The following is an 11,121-nucleotide window of genomic DNA, read 5'->3' on the forward strand; positions in this document are numbered from 1 at the left end:
TTTTGAATTCCTATATGAAACAGAAGAAAGACGCTTCTAATTAACTACCTGTGGGAGAATGAGGTTTCATTGTATTTTTGCGGCTGTTTCTAATACATTTCTGAAGAATTACTGGGTACCTAAAATGGGACTCTTACCTCAAAATCAAAACTGTAGAAAAGCTGGAGAAAGCCCGGTACCTTCCTCAGGTCCAAACACCGGTGTGACAGAAGGAATCTCTTTACCCTTATGTACACGTGCTCCTCTGTAAAGAGAAAAAGCTGGCATGGTGGAGGAGGACAGCGCTCCCAATCCACAAGCACGGACGACAATTCGTGGAAGCTGCAGTCAGTGAGCGTGCAGCGCTCCGAGCTGGGAGAACAGCCCGGCAACTGCAGAAGGCCTTTGCTCTGAGGCGCGTTCCCATTGCTGCCCACCCTCCCCTTCTCTTGCCCAGGAGGAAAAGCTCAGGCAAGAGCGCACGAGCACAGAGCAGGTGAGGGGATCGACACTCCCCAGGGCTCTGTTTTTCACCCCAGCAGTGACACACGCAGCACGTTCCAGTACCTGGCTTCAGGATCTGCTGTGCCACACGAGCAGCGCAGAGGGTGAGGGAGAAGGTGAACCTGAGGCTTGGCTGCCTGATTCCGTTCTGCACGGCATCCAAGAGATACAGCAACGGCAAGGGCCCCGGGAGAGAAGCCTGAAGCACAGCCCAAATGAACACAGCGGGAGCACAAAGACATCGATCAGCTTCCGGGACATTTCACGGGTCACACAGGTAAGAGCCCCAGTTCAGCAAATCTGAGGCTTTGGCGACGTCAGGATCAAAACACCCGGAAACCTGTGAGAAAGAAACCGAACTGCAGCCGGCTAAAAGCCGTCCCTGCCGACAAGTCCTTCAAACAACTTGTTCACGAGGAGGCAGGGATTGATTCAATACTCACCAGCCCATCTGGCCAAGGTCAGAGCTCTGTGCCCACCCAGGACACGGCAGCCAGCAGGGACCCTTCTCCCGCTCTCCAGCACGGACCTGTGAAGCCAGGGAGAAGTTTACAGAACAGAAGCAGCCAGAAGATGCTCTCTGCTTCCGTACGCTCTCTGATCCATCTCTCCCAAGGAAAGTCCCCACGGATCGGAAGCAACCACCTCTCATTTCTCCTCCGCAATCATCACTGCCTTGCCTTTCTCTGCAAGCGTTTCCTCCCGTGCCCGTCCCCAGAGCACCTTTAGTCCATCTTTTGTTCCCAACCGCAGCTCTCCAGCACAAATGCCACTCCTCACACAGACAAAGCAAACACTCATCTGCCTCAGCTTTTGGCCTAGAAAGCAAAAACCTCAACGCGTCCGCCTACGTGATTAAAACACAGAGACGCACGGGTGGACATAGATGGAAAGCTTTTCAGGAGAGAAAAGAGATGATTCGCTAGCACGCCTCCATACAGCTTCAGAAAAATCAGAATCCACAGCAACTCCTAAGACCCCTGCTGAGGAACCCAGCCCTCCTGGGAACACCCAATGCAGCAGCCACGGGAAAAGGATGGGAGAAGCCAAGCTTGGGGTGAAAAAAAGATGACAACAATACAGCAGCCTGTAAAAAGCCTTCACACAGCAACAGTGGGAACCAGTCCCATTTGCTCCGTCCCTGCTTTTTGGGATGACACAAACAGGAAATGAAAACACGTGCAACACAAGGCACACCTATAGGGTGTACCAGGTGCTCCTTTTGGCAGCGTGGACGACAAAGGTCTCTCTGCGCACTTACAGGCAGCCCGGTTGCAATCCATCCTTAGCCCAAGCCTTCCTCGCCTCCCATTCGCCAGCGCTCTGCTCTGGCCTTTGGAGCGCTGGCCCCGTCCTCCCGCAGCAGCACGGCACCGGAACACAGCGAGGCAAAGCGTGCCGGAGCCGCCCGTGCTGTCAGCGTACCTGTCAGCTCCCGGCGGTGGGCAACTCCGGCCCTGCGGGCAAGGGGGAGACGGCTCGGGCACCTCCAGCGGCTGCTCTGCCCCGATGCTTTCGCGTTCTCCTGCATTTCCCTGCAGCGGAGGGGGTCCGGGACGGGGGCGGATCGTGTCAGAGTGGAGACGGCGGGGAAGCACGGGGAGGCGGCGGGAACGCGGCGGGACGAGACGGGGACGCGGCGGGACGGCGACGACTCGCTTGACCTTCCAAAGATGGCGGCAGGAGGGGCGGGGAAAGCCGGGGCCCCGCTCCGCCGCCCGCGCGCCGCCCCGGCGGCATTTTCCGGCACGCGGTCGCTTCCAGCGTCTAGAGAGGGACGCGCGCGGGGATCGGGAAAGGGGAGTGCAGCCCTGTTCCGACGCCGCTCGCCCCCCGCCCGCCGCCCCCGGCCCGTGAGCGCTGCGACCGCGCCTCCGCCGCCCGCCGAAAGCGGCCCCGCCGGGCCGCCCTCGCCGCTGCCGTTCTTCTCGGTCATCGGGTCCCTTTGCTCTCCCGAATCTCCTTCACCCCTCCCCTCTATTTACAGACACCGCCCCGCTTGCCGCTCGCTCCCGCGCCTCGCCCTTCCCACGCTCGGCGGCCGTCCTTCCCCCCTCAGCCGGCACCCAGCGGCGAGGGGCAGGGCGCTGGCTGGGGGGGGCTGCAGTACCGCTCTCTGTCCACAAGGCGGCAGCACCGCCGCCGGCGGCCACAGCCGGGGGCTGCCGCTCGCCCGGAGGGAAGGGAGGCAGAAAAGAACGGGGGCGATCCCCTTGGAAAAATCCTGAAAAATAAATGGCCCAAAAAACATCCGCACACAAACTAAAACACACTGCCTCTAACCCAATACAACCCCTCCAAAATCCTTTTCTTTTAAACTCTCTCTAGCTATCTTTCATATTTATACTTTTCACATTCGCATTTATCATGTATATTGATGCATGATGTTATTTCGATTCTATATTAAATATCTTCCTATGACTTCTATTTATTTCTATTTTATCTTTTTATAGATCTAGATATATATATGATGCATTTCTATATTTATATTGCAAAAATAGTTCTGTTATTTAAAATAAAAGCCCTGCCTGTAACCAAATTCTAGCTCTATGATATTAATATTAACGATCTCTTATTTAAAAGAAAAATGCTGCCTGAAACCCACCCGTCCGCGGCGCAAGTGTGGCAACAGCCCGTGTCCGCAGTACTGGCAAGGCCGCGGGAAATCCCGGCGGGGCGGCGCCTGCGTGGCGCGCGGGCAGTGCAGCACGCGGACCACGATTTTCCCGCGCTTTTTTTTTTTTTTTTTTTTTTTTTTTTTTTTTTTTCTCCTATCCGCCATATTGAGAAGGTCAAGAGTGTCCCGGCCGCCGCGACACTTTCAAGATGGCGGCCGCGTGAGGACCTCGGAAGGGAGAGGCGTTTTTGCCGATGCCTGTCGGCGCCCGCTCACAACCTGACCGCCCGCGCAGCCGCTGAGCTCACAGTCCGTGGCCACGACACGGGAAAAAGCGAAAAAAATCCCGCGGGGCGGCGCCGGCGTCAGGGTGGCGTGCAGGCAGTGCAGTAAACAGACCGTGGTCCTCGTTTTTCCCGCCTTTTTTTGCCGCCATATTGGGAAGGTCAAGCGAGTCCGCGACAACCCACTCCCAAGATGGCGGCCGCGGGAGGACCTCGGGCGAGGACCGCAGTACCGCACTCTGGCCACAAGGCGGCGGCACTGCCGCCCGCCCTGGGGCTGCAGGCGGGGAAAGGCGCGCAAAGAAGAACAGGCGCGACCCCCTTCCAAACATCCTCTGCAATAAATGCCCCTAAACAGCCCGCACGAAACCAAAAAACACCGACAAAAAAAAAAAAAAAAACAAAACCACCTGCCTCTAACCCAATAATAACCAAAATAAAAAATCTTTTCTTTTAAGCTATATTTCAATCTATATTATTTTTATATTTTTTATATTTATATTCACATTTTGATTTAAAATGTATACTGATGTATAATGATCATTTTATAATTTCTTACATTCATTCATATTACTTAAAGTTTATTTTATTTTATATTTTTATGCATCTCTTAATATATTGATTACATATTTCTATATTTAGATTGATATTTCTAAAAGGTTTATATTTTTAAAAATAAAATCCCTGCATCTATCCAAGTAAAAACCTAAAAAAAAAAAAAACAAAACACTCTTTTAAACTGTTTGTAAATTTATCTATATATTTTTCGCATTTATATTCAAATTTGCATTTTAAAGGTAGATTGATAGATGTCGTTATTTATATTCTATCTCTTCCTATTACTTATTTTTACTTATATTTTATATTTTTATATCTATCTTTATACATTGATTATATATTTTTATATTTAGAAGTCTATCAAAATAAAATGTATATTCATATTTTTTTAAATAAAAACCCTGCCTCGAACCAAATAAAAACCAAAAAAGCCCTTTCTTTAAACAATATTTAAATATTCATAGCATATTTTCATCATTATAATCACAGTTGCATTTATACTTTCTATGGATGGATTATATTTATAAATGTATATCATATATATAATAAGATAACAAGATAGATAAAATATTATATATATTATATTTCATACATACTGCTAATACTTCTATTTACTTACATTTTAATTTTTATATAGAGTTTAATGTACGTATGCTATACTTCTATACATAGATTTCTAATTTATTTCTATTTCTAATTTTTACAATAAAAACCCTGCCTACTAACAAATACAAAATTTAAAAAATCCTTTTATTTTAAACTATATTTGAATATTTCTATATTCATGCTTTTGATATTTACATCTATATGCTCTTGTATATTATATTACAGTATATTGACGTACTATATTTAGATATATATAATATATTACATGTAATGTGGTATAATAAGACATATACACTAGAATATCTATTAGGTATTGTATCGATTTCTGTGATTTTGTATTTTTTTTCTATTTTCTGTTTATATTTATATATACACGTATATTAATTATACATTACATCCTCACAGCGCATACCTGGGGCTGTTCTGGCTTTCTTTCCAAATGAATTTAGCAATACTTTCCTATTTTTACCAAGACCTATAAAAACGAAACATTTGCCAGGATTTAGTAGTATTCTACACACCCCCCTCCCTGTGCATTTTGGGGCAGCTTTGGGTCCCTCGGGGGGACGGCACCCGGCAGGACCCCCCCTCATTCGCCACCCACCTGCTCCTCCGCCGCAGCGTGCGTCCCTCTCCTAGGGACCTTAGGGTGCCCCAAATGACACCAGAGCCCCGAGTCTTCACCCCTTTTTCCTGGCCCCCAAAGAAGGCACAGAAGGAGTCTTAACTGCCCCGGACAGCAGCCCAGCACTTGCTTCCATCCCTTTCCACATGTACATCCCCCCCGAAAGGGACTCTGCCGCAACAAGAAAGGGGGCCAGCCCCCAGAAGGGTCGAAGCTCCTGCCCAGCCTCGCTGTCACGGGCGAGGGGCAGAGAGGGGGAGCGGCAGAGACGGCGGGGACGCGGCACGGACGGCGCGGCACCGAGCGGGGGCCGCTCTCAGCGCGATGCCGGCAAAGCCGCAGGTCCGGCGGGGCCGGGCGGGGTTTGACCGGCACGGGGGGATCCGCCGAGAGCCTCCGGCCCCGTGCGGGGGGACTCCCGCAAGGGCCCGGGGCCGCCGGGCTCCGGCCCTCTGGGCTTTATTCTCCGGCGCCCCCGGCCCCGCGGCTGCGGGGAAAGAAGGAACGGGGCGACGGCAAGAGAGGAGGGCTAGCAGGACGTGAGACAGCGTATGGAGGGAGGGAGGTCGGGCTGCGGAGGAAAGCGGGAGGGCAAGGGAAAGGCCGGGAGCGGGGAAGAGGGACGGTGCACAGAGGAGGGAGAGAAGAGGAATAGAACGGAGGAGCGGGATAGGGACAGGGCAGTGGGGGTCGGGTTTGCGAGGGAGAGGAGGGGAGGGTCCGCGGACAAAGAACAGGAATACGGGGAGGAGGAAGGAAGGGTAGAGGGGGGGACGGGAGGGGAGACCGAAAAGGGAGAGAAAGGGGTCGGCTTTGGGGAGAGAGGGAACTAAGGGATAGAGAGAGAAAGAAGGGGAATACGGGAAGGAGGAAGAAAGGAAGAAGGATTGGTAGAGAGAGGGACAAGAGGGGGAGCCTCAGAGAGCGCCGATCCACCCCGAGCCCGCCCCGGCGGCCCGCCCTGCTCGGGATGCTGCGCTCGGCGGAGCTCGGCTCGGTTCGGCCCCACTCGGCTCCTCGCCTACACTCGGGCTGTTCTCCGCCAGACTCGGCTGGATTCGCCTCTTCGGCGCAGCTCGGCTCGCCTCAACTCGGAGCCGCTCGGCTCCGCTCGGCTCCGCTCGGCTCCCCGCGGCAGCGCGCCTCCCGCGCACGCGCACAGCTCGCCGCTCTCCTGCCGCCGAGCCCCGCGCCCGGCCCGGCCGGCGCACGGAAACCCCCGCGCCACATCAGAGCCAGCAGTTTCTGCGCTAAACCCTTTCTGTCCTAGAAGGAGATCAACTCCTCTACCTCCTTCGTCTCCTCAGTTTTCTTCTTTGATTTCAAAATCAGAGTTACAAAAACCTACTCAACTACAAGACTCAGTAAGTAGCCGAGAAAGTAGTCCCGTCAATTTCAGAACCTAAAGAACACGTTATACTTATGTTTCCACAATTAAAAAAAAAAGAAAAATCACACACGAGTCCTACTCACTGTGTCAAGCCTTATTTAAAACACACAAAAAAACCCCTAAAAGAAATAGTTCCACAATCAAAACAGAACAAACAAGTAACACTAACTAAAACCACGCATCCAAATACACTGTTTATCAGTCACCAACCCGAAAAATCTCTTTTCAACGTGTCTCGTTTGTATACCTCCTCACAACTAACCTTATCCTTTACAAACACTAAATTGCAAATCAAAAAACTTACACGTAACTTACACGTAACATAAACTCTTCAAATAACATTTATACACTCATACCCCAAATGACAGGTAAACCACCAAAAGTAAAATTACTCAAATCATTACAAACAAATACTTGTACAATATTTAGTTACAAAACAACCCCCAAACCACACAAAACCACAAAGAAGTTACCTCAAAACAGCAAACCTACAATTTAAAACAATTAATCCACTAAGACCAAACTTAACAATAATACATAAAAAAAACACCAAAAAAAAACCAAACAAAAAAAAAAAAAACAACCAACAAAAAAAAGAACACCCACCCAAAAATACCCAATCGCTCCAACACAAATTTACTTCTCAGTATCAAAACAGTACGACCTTTTAATAACCTAATTCTATTATTTCTGCATCTCTTTTAACACCTAAAATAACTACAACTCACACTTGAACCACATTAAGTGAACTTACTTATTAACTAGCCAAATGAAACAATAACACATCTATAACATTAAATAAATTACTGCCAAATAGGAACATCTTTAAACATACTACCTTACAAAATAAAACAACTGTTCATTTTTTATTATTCACACACAATCATAAATATAAAACATTTAAAAAATATATAAATTGATGAAATCACAAGAAATCAATTTACAAAAACATTACAAAAATTTTAAATTAATCAATCACACATAAATAAAAAATAACGAAATAATATTTTCAAGAATTAAAACATCACTAAATAACTTAAATCATTATTAAAAACCAAAATACTCATCTTATTAATAATTACTGCTTTTTATCTCCCCTACCGATTTAAATTTTTACATAGAACTCTACAAAAATCCTTAACAAGTAGATTTATAACTTAAATTTAAAACATTTATAGATAAATATACTTCATGAATAATCTACACACCAAACAACTAAACTAACAAGAAAAACCTAATAAAATACTAATATATCCATAACATAAAAACCCCAAATCATTAACATAAAAACCCATATAAACACATGAAAATACCTACAGTTAAAAAAGACGTACCTTAATGAACAATATTCATAGCTTAATAATTCATTACAAACTCTTACCAATTAATGATTAACATTAATTACTTGATACCAATAAAATACAAGAAAATCTTAGTTTAGCCAATAACTATAATAAAATATCATAACTAATACCTTAAAATCACACTTTATTAAAAATATAAAACGGTGAAGCAACGTATCATAAAAAATCCCATTATTATCACTACACAGATATACGTATATACATCTATCTATCTACAGATAGATAGATAGATCATATATCCATCTCAACAGCAGCATCTGGGACCGATTCCTGTTTTCTCTCTTGTCTCCTAAATTTATTAGCCATAGAGGATGGAGTAAGGAAATAATTTTATTTATCACCTTGTTCTCCAGAAACCTGAAAAACAAAATAAAACAGAAAAAAAAAAAAAAAAAAAAAAGAAAACCACATTTGAAAGGCAGATCCTCACCAGCAGCTGATCCATCTCCTACGGGGGACCATATTCTAGGGCACTTTTGGTGCACTTGCCTGAACCTGTCAGGGCACTCTGTGCTTGCAGAAGAGATTTTTTTTTTTGTCAGGGAGAGGCAAGGGGAGGAGAAATAACGTTCTAGAGACAGCTCAAATCCATTACTGTGCCACTTCCTGTGCAGCAGGTCCTGTGACAGGATGGGAACTGAGGCTGCTTGAAATTTAAAAGCTAAAGACACCAGCACAAGGTGTCCTTTTGCTTTGTCAAGGAAGTGATTCCCAAATCACACAGCCCCCCCACCATCGTCCCTCCCACCACCACCTGAAAGCCTCTTGATTCTCTTCTCAAAAACACAAGGGACACCTCAGAGTTCAGCAAGTTCTGCCAGTGCAGCCCTCGGGGTGCCCCCGTCTCCAGGTCTGTCCCCCTTGCTTTCATCCTCAGCCACGTCATTCTTCAGCCGTGGACAGGAAATTGTCCCCATTTCTCCCGTACTTCCCTGGTTACCTTTTCTCTAAGCCGTGCAGGACCCCCGAGAGGAGGCTGTGATCCTCTATCAGCTCATGGGCAGCTCTAGAGGTGACACGGGCAGCACTCTGTCATATCTCCAGAATACGACGCTGAAACAGAAAATGCAACTTGTTCTTTTACAGCCAAGATCTGATTATCTAAAATAAAATGAGCAATTTGGCTGGTACCCCATCAACTTCCAGCTAAAACGAACACCGCCTGTTCTCAGCAACTCCAGAGAAGGAAAGACATTCTCCCTTCAACGCTTCGCACCACAGGTGCTGCTCTTACAAGAAGTATTCAGGTAGCAAGACAATTTTCTCTTTTTGTCCGAGGTTTTGATACCTGAAATCCTCAGGGTGGATGCTCCCAAACCCGAGAGCTCCCGGCAGGCGAGGTTCCCTCCTGCCGAAGCACTGTGCAGGTGACAAACGTGCTGGCTGGGGAAATAGAGACCCCAAAAAGAAAAGGCCCCGACTGCAGGAGCAAAACCACGGCACCCCCGTGAGGCTCCACGACGGCAGGAACCGGTCCCAGTTTCAGGGGATAAGGATGGGACTGGTTTAGACACAAGCAAAATTATTTCTCCCTCCACAAATCCACAAAACCAACAAGGAACAGATTTTCAAGAGGACCAAGGCAGAATCAGCTATTCCTTTCTGTTTGGTACTTGAGATCTCGAGGCCAATACAAGCTTTTGTGGTTTGGGGTATTTGGGAACTGTTCTTTTTAAATTCTTACCTGGGAGCCCTGGTCACAACAAAGGACTGCTGAAAAAGGCAAGAATGACCTGGAAAATCCTCTGGTAGACATAGAGCTCACAGCAATGTTTGTCACGCAGCCCTTCCCCAAGAAATCTGAGGATCCACTCGTGCTGTTTTGTACTGGAAGCCATAAAGAAAAATACCACCGTCAGACATTCAGACATTTCCAAAGGATACATGCTCCTAAGAGCACAAAACCCCGGTTCCCTCTGAGTGCCAGCTCAGGAATTACCACAGCTTGTTCTGGACTTCTCAATTTTCCATTCCTATCAAATTTAATCGCTAACATCCATTGGGAACAGTCAGTCTGCAGCCCAAACATGCAGTGGAAATGGAATTTTAGAAGTTGCTGTTTCTAAAATACTTCAGTTGAACTCCAAGTTACTAACCTAAACTCAAAGAGGAATTGTAGCTAGCCGGGGCAGAACATTCTTTTCTTGTGCTCACAGAGCATACGCAGCACAACTCATTGTGCGTTAGTATTAAGAAGACAACAAAAACCTCACAGAAATAACATTTTGAATTCCTATATGAAACAGAAGAAAGACGCTTCTAATTAACTACCTGTGGGAGAATGAGGTTTCATTGTATTTTTGCGGCTGTTTCTAATACATTTCTGAAGAATTACTGGGTACCTAAAATGGGACTCTTACCTCAAAATCAAAACTGTAGAAAAGCTGGAGAAAGCCCGGTACCTTCCTCAGGTCCAAACACCGGTGTGACAGAAGGAATCTCTTTACCCTTATGTACACGTGCTCCTCTGTAAAGAGAAAAAGCTGGCATGGTGGAGGAGGACAGCGCTCCCAATCCACAAGCACGGACGACAATTCGTGGAAGCTGCAGTCAGTGAGCGTGCAGCGCTCCGAGCTGGGAGAACAGCCCGGCAACTGCAGAAGGCCTTTGCTCTGAGGCGCGTTCCCATTGCTGCCCACCCTCCCCTTCTCTTGCCCAGGAGGAAAAGCTCAGGCAAGAGCGCACGAGCACAGAGCAGGTGAGGGGATCGACACTCCCCAGGGCTCTGTTTTTCACCCCAGCAGTGACACACGCAGCACGTTCCAGTACCTGGCTTCAGGATCTGCTGTGCCACACGAGCAGCGCAGAGGGTGAGGGAGAAGGTGAACCTGAGGCTTGGCTGCCTGATTCCGTTCTGCACGGCATCCAAGAGATACAGCAACGGCAAGGGCCCCGGGAGAGAAGCCTGAAGCACAGCCCAAATGAACACAGCGGGAGCACAAAGACATCGATCAGCTTCCGGGACATTTCACGGGTCACACAGGTAAGAGCCCCAGTTCAGCAAATCTGAGGCTTTGGCGACGTCAGGATCAAAACACCCGGAAACCTGTGAGAAAGAAACCGAACTGCAGCCGGCTAAAAGCCGTCCCTGCCGACAAGTCCTTCAAACAACTTGTTCACGAGGAGGCAGGGATTGATTCAATACTCACCAGCCCATCTGGCCAAGGTCAGAGCTCTGTGCCCACCCAGGACAC

General features: G+C 47.5%; 1 long non-coding RNA gene across 1 annotated transcript; it reads right to left on the minus strand.

The window, feature by feature from the left end:
• Positions 1–8,915: 8,915 nt before the first annotated feature.
• Positions 8,916–10,150, minus strand: LOC128813414 (uncharacterized). The gene is made up of 3 exons (XR_008439036.1): positions 10,024–10,150; positions 9,612–9,941; positions 8,916–8,980 (listed from the first exon to the last, which is right to left on the minus strand). It is a non-coding gene; the product is annotated as an uncharacterized LOC128813414 (long non-coding RNA).
• Between the last annotated feature and the right edge of the window lie 971 nt (positions 10,151–11,121).

The sequence above is a fragment of the Vidua macroura genome, chromosome 12 (genome assembly GCF_024509145.1).
Source record: "Vidua macroura isolate BioBank_ID:100142 chromosome 12, ASM2450914v1, whole genome shotgun sequence".
In the NCBI taxonomy this organism is placed as follows: domain Eukaryota; kingdom Metazoa; phylum Chordata; class Aves; order Passeriformes; family Viduidae; genus Vidua; species Vidua macroura.